Source organism: Grampus griseus (assembly GCF_964374135.1).
Source record: "Grampus griseus genome assembly, chromosome: 2".
Lineage (NCBI taxonomy): Eukaryota > Metazoa > Chordata > Mammalia > Artiodactyla > Delphinidae > Grampus > Grampus griseus.
This window is the reverse complement of record NC_139018.1, coordinates 167,379,253-167,393,190: the sequence shown is the minus strand read 5'-3', so window position 1 is coordinate 167,393,190 and position 13,938 is coordinate 167,379,253. Positions and strand designations below refer to the sequence as shown.

The 13,938-nt window shown below is 42.5% G+C and overlaps 1 protein-coding gene across 1 annotated transcript in view; it reads right to left on the bottom strand.

Annotated features, from left to right (window-relative positions):
• The window catches only part of LOC309819344 (DNA topoisomerase I, mitochondrial-like), a gene marked incomplete at both ends in the record, with an annotated part of 170,207 nt that overhangs the window by 67,251 nt on the left and 89,018 nt on the right, over nt 1–13,938 (bottom strand).

Genomic DNA, 13,938 nt, shown 5'->3' with positions numbered 1-13,938 from the left:
TGCCTCTCAGAACCAACTGGGAGAGGCGTGGTATTCTCTAGACCACAAAAGAAAAGCACAATGTCATAATATAAATAATAGTGTACAGAATAGAAACCAGGGTTAAAAGCGGACTCTTACCAATAGAGGGATATTTCACAAATGATAAAAGTCACCGCGATGTGATTCATAAATCTATATATTAATACAGTTTTCATTATAATATCATTTCTTTGATGATTTCATAATAAAAATATTTTCTATTTTCCCCAAATAAAAGTCGAATGTGATTCATATGTGAGAGTATTTCATATATGTATAGATTTTGATTTAAGGGAAAAATCCCTATAGGGGGGCATACAAGTTGGAAAAGCAATATATATGCAGTAGAGCTAATATTAAATTTATGTACCCATTAAAAGAGTAAATTTGTACATAAAGTCCCTTGAATTTAATACCGCGGGCCTCTCACTGTTGTGGCCTGTCCCGTTGTGGAGCACAGGCTCCGGACACGGCTCACGGGCCCAGCCGCTCCGCGGCATGTGGGATCTTCCCGGACCGGGGCACGAACCTGCATCCCCTGCATCGGCAGGCGGACTCTCAACCACTGTGCCACCAGGGAAGCCCTAAAGTATTTTATATAAGTACATTCTTAGTACTGCTCTGTCTTAAAGCTAAATCTTAAACACACACACACGCACACACGCACACACACATCCCAGAGTCAAATGGATAACTGTCCAGTTAGTATGAGCTTCTCTTCTCAAACCCTGATCCTCTCCTCAGCCCACATTGACTTCATTTTTAGGATATTTTAGCCAAAAAGAAAAATACTTTTTGGCTAGCTTCTCGAAGATAATAGGCTCGTTTCCCCTCCCCCACATGACTCAGCCCCAGGTTGCTTGGGCAAGGCAGGTGACAGGCTCAGTGTCACCTCTCCTTCCCTGACGTTAATGATCCTCGGTACCAGCTTAGCTGCTTCCTCCTGAAACCTGGGGTGTTTCGCCTCAGGCTCTCTCTCTTCTTAAGGGAAATTGGACACAGCTTAAAGATTTGATTATTCTGACTTCCACAGCTCATTAAGATAGCACCACAAGTACCGAGTCCAAGAACCTCCACGAGTGTCCTGAGTTTGCACAGCGTTTAGCTTCAACTTCCGACGGTTTGCATCTTCCCAGACAGTGGACCACGTTGCCCAGTGGTGGACATTACACGCAGCATCTCTTCATTTGATTGAACAGAAATGGTCCCATTTCTGCTCACATCTGGTAATTATTTCCTCTTCCTACACACCCCATGGTCCCTTCTCATGCCACGTCAGACGAATAGTCAAAAAAGAAAAAGAAAACAAAAAGGCATAACGCTGCATGCACAGGGCTAACAGGTGTTATAAACAACTTCCCGCCTCCCCTGTCTGTCAGCAGCATCAGTATCTCCTCCATCGTGATGGGCTGTCAGGTACGAAGGACCAGGGGACCCAAGAGCTTCACCTGCTCGCCAGGGTCGGTCTTCTCTGTCCTCTCCTACTATGATCTTTTGACAGTTCTTCCAGAAAACACTTTTTTTGAAAAGAGAGAGAAGGGGCCTAACGCACCATCTGAGTTCAAAGCTTCAGTCAAAGTACATACACTGACGGTTCTTCCAAACCATCACTTTTCCTTTGTTGATTGCTTTCCACTGGTATTTTTACTCCAGTCTTTTCCCCCACATGGCAGCTCAGCTCCCAGAAATAGGATTGTTGCCAGCTCTCTAGTTGCTTCCCTTCCCCCCTGGGCTGACCACACAGGAAGTACGTGCCCCGGTGAGGCATCTCTCACCCATGGCAGAGTCAGTCTCCAGTTGCTCTGAAAAAAATGAAAGAACTCAGATTTATCACAGCTCCAGCCTGCAGAGAGGAGAGCTTCAGATCCTGCCAGAAATAACCAGTCCCCAGACCAGTAGTGTTCTATTAGCTAATATGTTTAGATGATCACTCAGTATCTTGGAAAGAAAAGGCAACAAGACCCCCTGATTTTTTTTTTTCCTGCAATTCCACACTTAAAGAGAATCCCAGACCAGGATGCAGGAAGGTCTCCAGGCTGACCTTCTCTCCATTTCCTGCCAAAGGATGAGCGGGCTCCTGAGACCATCCGGCAGACCATGGAGGAACTCAGGGCTGTGCTGCTCCAAAAATCTCAAGGCTGAGCAAGCTTTCTCCACTGGGACAGATCCTGGTGCTTCTGACAAGGTCATTGTTTAATGAGAAAAGACATAAATGTTTGAAATTTCACCATGGATTCAGAATTCAAAGGCAAGAGGGCAAAAAAAAAAAAAAAATCTCCTTACAAACAACAAGCTTTAGAAATATAAAGAGCTCCTATGTAGAGCAGCGATCTACCAGATGAGTCAGTAGAGAGCAGGACTTAAGAATTAGTCAAACAGTGTTGGATGCGAAACAGTTGGAACGTGGGCAATGTGGCTGATGTACAGTGTAGTTCCAGGGCCTTTCCTGTAAAAGGAAAGGAACCGAATGCCTTTCTAGTACTATCGTCTCCCACCTTCCCTCTGTTGGTACATTGGCTCGTTAAAAAAAAAGGCAGAAGCATTTATTAGTTCAACAGAATTTTAATAGAACCACAAAAGGCAGCATTTATATGGTAGGTTTGATCCTTATAACAACAATATGACCTATGAACTATTACGATTCTGTTTTAACCATTGAGGAAACTATAAATGGAGGCTTATTGAAGTCCAGTTTCAGATAAAAGTAATGGATCTGCCTTCTGCCTGGAATGGGAAAAGCAGGTGCTTCTTCCCTTCCCTCGAGAGAGATTTCAAAATCTCTGCTGACCAGTGCGCGCTGACTTCGGAGGAGTGAATCCCACCGACCTCTTCAGCAAAGATCATCTTGGTTTCCTAAGTGTTCCTATGTCTTCTTCCTCCGTGTCTTAGCCTTTTCCCTGCCTAGGCACTAAACCTGAGTCTGGATCACCTTCTTTTTATATGCTTATACCACCTAATTAATGGTGACCTCAACTTGGACGGGCCTGTCCATTTTGCTCATATGTGTCTTTGTTATCCAGATGGGGCTTCACCTGCCATGCACTCCCCAGTAAACACAAAACACTGTCTGGAGGGTAAGGCTGAAACATTCATATCATCACCCACAAAGTACCCTCAAAGCTCACCTGATATGTTCTACGTGTCTCCTCATCTCCACCAGTGCAAAGGTAGACACACGATGAACTAGAACCAAAATTCACTGCTCTCTGTGAAAGGGCTCACATCCTGCTTCCTTATTAACAATTGCCTTTGTTTAGATTGCTTGCTATCCTTTGCTGATAATGACAAACTTTATTGGCAATGACAAGTTAAATCAACCAGCTACAGTATTTTGAATTAAAATAAAAACTCCTAGTGAAGAATAAAAAATAGTAAAAGAAATAAAAATCAAGTGATAATAAGCAGAACTGGAACATCTTACTGTCACTAACAGGGGTGGAGTTTGTGAAAAAAATTAAATAACCGTATTATCATCCTAATTAACCAGTGGGTATGCTGCTTTGACCATAAGACATAATATTTTCAGAAGTGCGACTTAGAATTGCTAAGATTAACAGAGAATGTCATATAATACAGGGTGATATTTACAAATATTATACATATCATATATGACATTTATATATTATATAACAGAAATGTTTTATTATATAGGCTATGTTTAATGAAGGAAGGGGAAAAGGAAAGAAGACATAAACAAATGAAAGAAGGTGTGTTCACAACTTTGCTTGATGACCGAGGGCATTGGTCTCCCTGCCTTCACCTGGCTCATCTTTTCCGTTCAGCCTCCACGCTGCTGCCAAGATGACCTCTAAAATCAATCTGACAATTCCACGACCCCACACCCCAGCCTAGAATTATTATTTTAGAATTATTTCTTCTAGTTCTGTGAAAAAATGCCATGATATTTTGATTGGGATTGCACTGAATCTGTAAATTTCCCTGGATAGTATGGTCATTTTAACGATATTAATTCTTCCAGTTCATGAACACGGTATGTCTTGCCATTTGTTTGTGTAATCTTCAGTTTCTTTCATCAGTGTCTTATAATTGTCTGAGTGCAGGTCTTTTAGATTTATTCCCAGCCATTTTATTATTTCTGTTGAAATTGTAAATGGGATTTTCTTAATTTTTCTTTCTGATAGTTCATTGCTAATGCATAGAAATGCAACAGATTTCTGTATCTTAATTTTGTATCCTGCAACTTTACTGAATTCATTTATTAGTGCTAATAGTTATTTGGTGGTATCTTTAGAATTTTCTATGTATAGTATCATGTCATCTGTAAACAGTGACAGTTTTACTTCTTTCCAATTTGGATTCCTTTTATTTTTTTTCTTGTCTGATTGCTGTGGCTAGACCTTCCGATGTGTCATTGTTTTTTGATTTACTGTATATTTTGAACATTTTCTATGTCATTCAATATTCTTTGAAATGCCATTTCTAAAAACTTCATTATAGGGATGTACCATAACTGTCCTCCTGTTTGAACACCTAGCTTGTTTTCAGCTTTGGCCACTATAGATAATGTTGCAATGACTGTCTTTGATAATGAATTTTCATGAAAAATGGCTCACTATCATTGTGTAATATCATGTTTTCATGTTGGCTAGTTTGATAAGCAAAAAATAGTATTAGTTCACATAGGTTGTTGGAGGATGGGAGTGGCCAGGAGGGTCTGTGGGTGTCAGAATCCCTGAACCCCCTGACATACTTCACTGGAGTCTGACCTCAGAGCAGTGTGATCTGGACCAATGGTGTGTAGGCATTGGTGATAAAGTTCTTGGAATAAAAATCATTGTCCAGGTTACATAGGAAAGCATGCAGATTCTCCAGGGAGCCATAAAACACACGCACACATACACTCACACACACACAGCAGACACATTCCCAGCTCTTGGTGAAGCTTGATCCGCCTCCTATAGCTCATGGCCAGGGCCAGGTCCCCATGCAGACACACCTCTCCCAGATCCCCCCTCCCCACTGCAGCCACAGGGACCGTCCTGGCTCAGCATGAAAGGGCACAGCCCTGGACCCATCTCCCCTGCTAGGTAGGAGCTGGGCACACTGGGAGCACTTGGGCAGTAGCACAGGTGAGAAGCCCCTGGAATTCCATCTGCTCTCCAGGACCCAAAACAGGGGTGCAGCCAGCTGCCCTCAACTTCCCTCTCTTTCCAGAGGACCTCTTTCTCCTTCCACAGGTACACATAAACACTATCTCTATCCTCGTAGAGAGTAACAGATAAATGCCGCATTGGTTTTTAAGAGTGTTGAAATAGGAGTTAGGACAGGGTTCTAGCCATGGGGCTGCCATTCCCTAATTGTGTGAGGACAGGCACAGGACTGGATGTCATTATTTCTTCATGATTTCCTTTGCCCCCAAAGGATGATGTTCTTAGTTGCCTGAACAGAATGAGAATGGCATGAGGTCATCGTGGTGACCATACTCTGCAAAAGGGTAGCATTGTTGCACATGGAGGGTAGGATAGCTGCAGGTGAAGGATAGCATTTTCACAGGTGCGGGTTGCATTGCTACAGGTGGGCAGTAGCACAATCCTCTACACTGTGCACACACACCTTCCCAGCCTGGCACCTCACCTGGAGTGGGAAATGCCCCTCAGAGCCAATGCTATGGACAAAGAATGAACACCAACACTCACATGCTTTGCAACTTTGCTGCCCAGCACACTCATTCTCTGTGTGGTGCTGACTGTTATTGTGCCCAAAGGTAAAAATAGCTCCACTTCTAAGCTTCACCTCAGTAAATTAGGACAATGGTCAGAGGCCAAGGATCTAGCAGAGGGAACCTTGGCAGCAACAATGGGATAGCCCTTCAGACCAAGGGAAGGTTAGTCCTGGGGCACAACCTTCATTAATTTGCCTTCACTCACTTCATCTCTCTCTGAGAGCACCACCCACCTAAAGATCAGATGCATGTTCCTGGATACTGAATGGCCTTTGAAAAATGAATATGCTCAACAGAGTCTATTTATCTTGGGGGGAAATGAATATAATTCCAGTCAGTTTCAAATGATACTATTTTTTTTAACTTGCACAGTAGCATATGGTTAAGGTAAGGTAACGTGTCAAGCCAATGTCTTTTGTGAATCCAGGGCAAAGCTCTTTTTCCAATGACATAAGGTAATTATGAATAGAAGGGTGATCCTCCTTCAAGTCCAGCAGGAGCTCAATTCTGACTATTCATATTGGTCAGACCCACTCAGAATGACAAAATCATTTGATGGATGGTAGACAGATATGCATTATTCACAGAGACATCTTCAAAGAATTCCATAAATTATAGGTTTCCTAAAACTGAAAGTTCCAGTGAGCCGGCAGTGAATGCCAGGGTGAAGAGGTGTAATCAGCGTGAATATTGTTCCTGGTTAATTTGTCCCTTACAGGTGGCTGCATTTTATGCCCCAGGAAGAAAGGCTGTCTTTATGCTTTCTCAGCACTGCCTTTACCTCTTCCCAGAGGTAGCCTAATTCACTGGTCCTTGACCCTGGCTGCGGTACTCAGATAGCCCTGGAGTTTTTAAAACCCCGGTGCTGGATCAAACTCTAGAGATTCTTCATTGGCCTGGGGTGGGGCCTGGGCATCAGCATTTTTAGTCTCCCCGGTTGATTCTAATGTGCAGCCATGGTCTAGAAACGTTGAACTAATCACTACAATTCCTTAAAAGATGTGCATATATATATTTTTTAACCTAAAGAGAGTTGTTGTGAGAACAAAATAATTTAATACTTTCCCAGTATACTTAGATTCCAAACATTGCATCTAAGTCAGGGTCCAGAGAAACCAATAGAACTGATAGAATGTGTCTCTCTCTATATATATGTATGGTGGTGGAGGGTGTGGAAAGAGAGAGTTATTTTAAGGAACTGACTCACGTGATTGTGGAGGATGTCAGGTCTGAAATCTGCAGGGCAGGCCCGCAGACTGGGGACCCAGGGAAGACTTACTATTGCAATTCAAGTCCAAAGGCAACCTGAAGGCAGAAGTTCTCCCTCCTTGAGAGACCTCAGTCTTTTCTCTTAAGGCCTTCAACTGGTTGGATGAGACCTACCCACATTATGGAGACTAATTGGTTTGACTTAAAGTCTACTGATTTAAATGTTAATCACATCTAAAAAGGACCCTCACAGCAACATCTAGACTGTGTTTGACCAAACAACCGGGCGTCATAGCCCAGCCAAACTGACACAAGATTAACCACCACGGTGACCTTCAGTTGGTGTATCTGGACAATGCAGAGATGACTCACCTCTGTGTCCACCAGAAAAGCGCTTCAGCTCTGCTCCTTCCACTTTTCTCCAATTATTTAAATTATTCACTAAGGACTAATTAGTCAATGTGTTTACCTTCAAAGAGCACAGGAGTTGTTAACTGGTAAGTGATGGGCACCCGGAAGATAGAGAGAGCTGGGGAGCAGAGCAGGAAATATTTGAGACCAGGGTCCTGGAATCAGCTGCAGAGAGAGATTTGACGAGATCTCAGACAAATGGACGACTGACTTCAGGATCCAGAACTAAAGTACTGGCCTCCACTGCCATTTAGGAACTCCAAGTGGGGAGTCCTTGACACAGAGTCAGTCGGGCAGATGGGGAAGTGGTAATGAGTGGGCTACAATCCGCGGGACAGGAGAACTGTTCCAAACCCTGTAAAGCAGGAGCCAGAGGCAGCCCTGGAGGGGAAGCTCTGCTTGCCTTGTCTGGCCACTGAGAATCATTGTCACATCTGAAATATGTCCTCAACACAGTTGTGGACAAACAGTTTATCTTCCAGCTGTTTGAATAAAGCATAGGACGCAATACCAAGTTGAAATATAAGACATGCCAATCGAGGAACTCTTCCCTGTTTATCATGTTGGACACCTTCCAGAACCACAGCCCACTCTTTCCCCATCCTTGTTGACCTGTGTCAGCTACATCAGGGAACACCCATGCTCTTGGCTCCCAGCAGGAGATGGAGCAGGAAACCGGTGGGATGGAGAATTCTGAGGTTGGGGAACACGCAACCCAGGCTGGCTGACAGCGTCCCCCCACCAAAAGTCCTGCAGGCAGCCTCTTCCTCTGCATCAGCTAGAAAGCCAAGTACTCATGCAATCATTTGAATTGTGAGCCAAACAAGCCACTGTTTTCATGGAATAGACTTTTACCAGAAAGGACTATTGACAGACAAACGATGGTCCTTCAGACTTGGGTATTTATGAGGCGTTGTCTCTAAAAAGAATGACACGACCTTGTCACTTCAAGGACGACTCTACTTACAGAACTTGCTGCCAGCGATAAATGCCTAGCTTTCAAGTGAAAAGGAGAATGTTGGAAAACTCATCTGTCACCATGAGCTTGAGAGCGTCCCAGTATTTAGAGACTCTGCTAATGAGATGGAGGGATGATGTAACAGATACGATCTTTTTTTTTTTTTTTTTTTGCAATACACAGGCCTCTCACTGTTGTGGCCTCTCCCATTGCAGAGCACAGGCTCCGGACGCGCAGGCCCAGCGGCCATGGCTCACAGGCCCAGCCGCTCCGCGGCATGTGGGATCTTCCCGGACCAGGGCACAAACCCGTGTCCCCTGCATTGGCAGGTGGACTCTCAACCACTGCGTCACCAGGGAAGCTCAGATACGATCTTTTGATGGGATGATGTAACAGATATGATCTTTTGAATATGGCATCATTTGCAAGATCTGTACAACTGAGTGAACAATATTTTCCAAATGACCAGTGAAAGAAGTTACAAAATCACACACAGGTAAAAGACCCAACCACAGTGCACAAGGGACCAATGGATTATAACCTAGCAGAGTATGAAAAGTTTATTGATAAGGTTTCAAAGTCTACAACTGCAACTAACTTTTAAGAAATTACTCCTTGTCAAATTCTAGTGTAATATCATCTGAAAATGCTATTAAAAGTCTTCCCCTTTTATAACATAGGCCACATTTCCCCCAGCTCTTTCGACCAAAACAACAAGTTGTGGCAGACTGAGTGCAGAAGCAGATAAAAGAAACCAGCTGTCTTCTACTAAGATTTGCAAAAACAATGCCTCTCTTCTCACTAAAACATTTTGTTTTAGAAAACAGAATTATTTTTCATGAAAATGTTACTTATTTTAACTTGTAAGACTTTATTATTGTTATGTTAAATCAAGTAATAAATAAATCCTTCCAAATTTCCCATTTTTAATTTCAAATCCAGTAAATATAGATAGAAATTACTCACAGAAACAAAAATTCTTTGATATGTTAAGTAATTTTTAAGAGTGTCAAGGGGTCTCAGGACCCTAAAGTTTGGGAACTCCTGATCCAAGCCCTGTCGTTCCACAACCGAAGCTGGGCTGGGAGACGCCCCCCCCCCGGGCAGCCTTCCATCTCTGAAGCACGTCTTTGCTATAATTGTCCCCTCAATTTGCCCTTGCTCTTTCTCTTCATCTACCTGAATCTTGCCCATTCTTCCAGGCACATCTGAAGGGTCTCAAGGCCAAGCAGCCCTTCCTGGGAACTGTTAAGTCACACATCTAACCATCGCGGACATCCACTTCTCTTGCAGATGCCTGTGCCTTGTATGATGTTGGCTTGGCCAAAAAGTTCATTCGCTTTTCCCGTAGCATCTTAGGGAAAACCCGAACGAACTTTTTGGCCAACACAATATGTTGTCTAGTCGTCCTATGTTATGTCTCATCACACCAACTTGATCGTAGTCTTTAAGAGACGAGACTCTGCTCGGTAAGCCTTTATCTTCCTATACCCAGCACAGGGATGCACAGCTGCATCATTTAATGTAAATGTGATCATCCAATTTGAATGGTTGCATCTGAATAGGTCATGACCAGGTTTTGCCACACACCTTCTCCTTAGAAATCCACCTTCTCCCTTAGAAACCCACCTTCCCTCATGGCCTTTACATTTTCATCCTTGTGTGAATGAAGAATCTTCTAGACACAATTTTTCTTTATCTGCTAACAAAACTTCTCTTAAACTGGGTGGCTGAATAGCTCAATGAATGCTAACTGGACGAGGGAGCCTAGCAACCCTGATACTTCATTTTTCAAAACGTTTTAGATGGCTCCCCCAGACTCTCAAGACTAACTGTGTTTCCTGGAAGAGCTATGGTCAGGTAAGCATCTTTTTCAAGCTGGATGAGACATGAGGATAACTGTAAGAATGTGTATAGGTTTAAAAAAAGGAATGTAAAAACCACAGACATGATCATTGTATTGGAATGGTGGATTATAGATCATTTTCTTCTGTTTCACAACTTTTCTGTAATGTGATTTGTATTAATTTTTTTTTAATTCCATTATATGTTTAAAATCCCCATTTCTTAAAGGGGACTTGTGCCGGTTAGGACTTGTGATTACATGTATCAAAAGCAAGTTGTGAGAATTGCATGGTATACAAATGATATTTCAATAATGCTGTTATTAAATATATATATATATATATATATACACATAGGCATGAAATATTGGGTAGTGGGGAAAAAAATTCTGGGACGTCTGAGGAATACGCTCAGGATATTGACAGAAAACAGAGCAAGCTTGACAACCCACAACCCAGCCACGTTTGCACCAGAAAGTCTATCTAAGGCTCTAGTGCTCTGGACCCTCTCCACTGCTGGAAATTTCTGCAGACAGCTTCACAGGACTGGGCGGGACCATCTGATTGGTCAAGGTCAGGTCACGCCAGTGTCAAGAAGCAGGGAAGGGAGAGATTTGTTCCCTTCTTTGGCTTCTGTTGGGGATCACGGCCCTCCCTCCCACTAAGATCTGCACAATGAAGGCCCCCAAATAGAAGAGTTCAAACGTTGGAAGCCAAAGCTGGCACAGAACCGCCACATACAATACAAAACTATAGCATTGGAAGGGGCTACAAATAGAAATGACAGTAAATGCATTACAATGGGTTAAATGAACAATGCTCTCCATTCACTTAAGAAAACTATTTTCTGTCTGTTGAGGATGATGTTGAAAAGACCCAGTTCATCTAGACTCTACCCCATGGCAGCAAATACCTGAATTCACCATCATCACTCCTTTTAATTATTCCAAATCTTGCCCGTTCTTCAAGACCAATCTTCTTTTAAAATTTTTATTGGAGTATACTTGATTTAAAGTATTGTGTTAGTTTCTACTGTACAGCAAAGTGAATCAGTTATACATATACATAGAGTGGATATATGGGGAGTACTTGACAAATCACTTAACCGCCACTGCCACCATCTCTGAGGTTCACCCAATAGGATGATACTTCGGAGTTTCTCTTTGTTCCTTTCACTGAAAGGGTAGCATTCGTCCAAGAGTCAACCAGAGAAACAGAAAACCTCACTAGAAACTGATTTTGTTTTATTTTTTAACTTTTATTGAGGTAAAATTCACATTAGGTATAATTGACGATTTAAAAGTGTACACGTCAGTAGTATTTAGTGTATTCGCTTTGTTGTGCAACCACCAGCTTCTTCTAACTTCCAAACCTTTTCTTCACCCCATAAAAACACACCCTACCTATTAAGTAACCACTTCCCTGGTGACCTGTAATCTGCTTTCTGTCTCTGTGGATATATGCCATAAAAGGAATCATACAACATGGGACCTTTGTGTCTGACTTCTTTCGTTTAGCATAACCTTTTCTTTTTTTAAATAAATTTATTTATCTATTTTATTTTTGGCTGTGTTGGGTCTTTGTTGCTGCATGCAGGCTTTCTCTAGTTGTGTTGAGCGGGGGCTACTATTCGTTGCAGTGTGCGGGCTTCTCATTGCGGTGGCTTCTCTTGTTGCGGAGCACCGGCTCTAGGTGCGCGGGCTTCAGTAGTTGTGGCGCATGGGCTTAGTTGCTCAGCGGCATGTGGGATCTTCCCGGACCAGGGCTCAAGCCCGTGTCCCCTGCATTGGCAGGCAGATTCTTAACCACTGAGCCACCAGGGAAGTCCCTAGCAAAACGTTTTCAAGTTCATCCTAGAAGCTGATTTTACTTCCATTGTAGAAAGAGGGCAAAGGCAGTGAATGATGCCACTTTTTCTTTCACCCAAATAGTGTGTTCAGAGGAGTTTTGGGGAAGAAATTCTCCCCCCAACCCCACTTTTTGTTTTTAATTTTTATTGGCATAGAGTTGATTTACAGTGTTGTATTGGTTTCAGGCATACAGCAAAGTGAGTCAGTTATACATATATCAATACATATACCCACTCTATTTTAGATTCTTTTCCCATATAGGCCATTACAGAGTACTGAGTAGAGTTCCCTGTGCTATAACTTAAGTCCCGAGTATTGAGTAGAGTTCCTTGTGCTATACCTTAAGTCCCTACCCTTCTTTCTAGGAAGTTACATAGTCCTTTTCTGTTAAAACAATCACCTACCCCTTGACTGAAATACATGTATTTGCAAGCATTCTAGAATCTAAATAAAAGCAAATGTTAAGAAGAGAAGAGTAATCTTTATGTCAACTACAGCTGTTGAGAAAACAGTGTCCCAGAAGCTGGTATTAAGCAGTTAGAAGCCAACAGGTCTACCTGGAAATATGATATAGTATGTGGCAAGTTGACTCCAGCTCAAGTCCCACCTTCTCTATGTCCTTGTCTCTATGTCAAGTTACTTAACTCTCTAAACTAGAGTTGCCTCAACTGCAAAATAATAACAATAGCACCTACTTCTTAGGGATGTTGTTGGAATTACATGAGATAATGCACATAAGGTAATTACCAAGTGCCTTATTCATAATCACTTGATGTGAGCTATGATTATTATACATTGACCTCAGTTCAGATTTCAAGCTTCACTCTTCATATAAAGTAATAATTATCACTTTCAATACCTCTGGTTTCAGCACTAGTAGGAGGCAACAGACCCAGCCTGACATGTAAGTAGCTACTTAATATTAGAAGCTAGCGTAACTATTAGGTAACTTGTCATTTAAAAAAAAAGTGGGTTGAACGTGATTTTCATCATTTTGTCCCAACATTTAAATGGTTAAATGGGTAAATGGTCCTGCTTAATGGTTTCACCAAGCATTTCTATTGCAGGGCTAAAACACAAAGGTTTGGTCTCTCCCTTAGAGAATGGTACTCCGGCAAGCAGGAAACATTACCACTCTGGCTTAGGAAAAGGAAGAGGAAATGAATTCACATGCTGGGGAGGGACGTAGGGACCAATCACAAATAATGCACTGCGGTCGTGAGCACCTCCAAAGGATTCTGAAATGTTATTCACCGCCGAGAGAGGAAATATGAGCTGACATGTTATTTTCTGAGCTGTTTATTAATGCATTGACTGTGGAAGAAGCGGGAGCAGACTTCAATCCCAACCCCCAATTCAAAGTCAGTGTCTTGTCACCTTGCTGGCTGAGGGAAGCAGGGGAAAACGGTGAAGATTCTGAAAAAGCTGTTAAGAACAGTTAAGAAAAGAAGAAACCTGATCTTTTCCCTCCTTGCATGGGTCTAACAAAGCTTTGAGTTCGGAAGAAATGCCTTCTGTTCAGCCACCAATCCATCAGCCCGAATGAAGGAGGCGGTGAACATTTTCGACCAAGTGAAATTCTCTGTCTCTGGACTAATACCAGAGCTAAATAAATGAATCAGACCTGTACTGCCCACTAAGCCTCAAAATTGAATCCGTGCTGATGGGTCCTAACTCTGCCGTTGACCAGTTCATGAGAAAAACAGACCAGAAGATGATTTGGGCCAGCCTCACTAAGGGCCAGGAAGTCATCTTGCTACCGAGGTCTTTCCACACAACCTAGCAAAGTGACCTCCAGCCATCTCTCCCAAGAGAAGAAGGAATAATAAAGGGGATTAAAATGCATCTTGTGAGACTGGAGTTAGATAGAAAGAAGCACTTACTGTTACCAAGAGGTGTCCAGAATTAGAATCCGCTATCAGCCGATTTTAGGTCCTTTGATTCCTCCTCTTTGGAGCATTT